This window comes from Frankliniella occidentalis, unplaced genomic scaffold (genome assembly GCF_000697945.3).
Source record: "Frankliniella occidentalis isolate FOCC.00 unplaced genomic scaffold, Focc_3.1 Scaffold110, whole genome shotgun sequence".
Lineage (NCBI taxonomy): Eukaryota > Metazoa > Arthropoda > Insecta > Thysanoptera > Thripidae > Frankliniella > Frankliniella occidentalis.
The window spans coordinates 562,059-562,730 of NW_026267238.1; the positions used below are offsets into that span (position 1 = coordinate 562,059).

The 672-nt window shown below is 58.9% G+C and overlaps 1 protein-coding gene across 6 annotated transcripts in view; it reads left to right on the plus strand.

The window, feature by feature from the left end:
* Positions 1 to 672, plus strand: part of LOC113206571 (CUGBP Elav-like family member 3) — a 299,180-nt gene that overhangs the window by 1,109 nt on the left and 297,399 nt on the right. Inside the window, exon 1 of one of the 6 annotated variants that reach the window (XM_052270077.1) lies at positions 64 to 209. The exons of the other annotated variants lie outside the window; for them this stretch is intronic. The gene's annotated coding sequence lies outside the window, so the exon portion shown is untranslated. Of the gene's footprint in view, positions 1 to 63; positions 210 to 672 lie in introns of those variants that run through there. 6 annotated transcript variants of the gene reach the window in all.

Here is a 672-nt window from a genome sequence, read left to right on the forward strand (position 1 = left end):
AGGGGAGGAGGGTGTGTACCGGCGTGGCGCGCGGCGAGGCCCCAGTGTTGTCGCGCCTCCTGAACCAGCAGGGTCGGGTCGTCCTGCCGCGCGCATCGCCACGCCGTCGTCACGCCCAGGCCGCGTCTTCGTCTCGGCGTGTGACGAGCGTGTGACGAGTGTGACCTGAGTGACGCGCTACGTCACGCTGAGTGTCCGGCTCGTTCGAGGTGCGTGTGCCATGTTGTAGTCCCGTCCACCGCCGTCTCCCTTGACCTGCCCCAACACACGTCGTGGTGTTGGTGGCGGGGGTGACGGAGGGGGAGATTTGTGCGCTTGTGCGTGGATTTGCAGAATTTACTTTTGAAATAATTATTATTTACGAGGCGTCAGAGGAGTGGGGCTCTGCCTGATCTGTGGACGCGTTTTAATACGACACGTGAGGGAGAAGTATGGGAATGGGCTCGACTTTGCGAAAGAATTATGAGCGGTAATCCTGCCGGGTGCCACCCACCCCTCTCTCCCCCTCTGCCTACCCCTCTTCCCCTTCTGCCTGTTTGCGTGTCGCGGTCGCGCCCGTGTTGAGCAGCAGCGCGGGGAGTTTCACTTACATCAGCTTATTATTTTGTGTAGTCTACTTGAAAATAAATGGTTATAACTTAATCGTGCCTCATTCGTCGTGCTCGGGGGGGG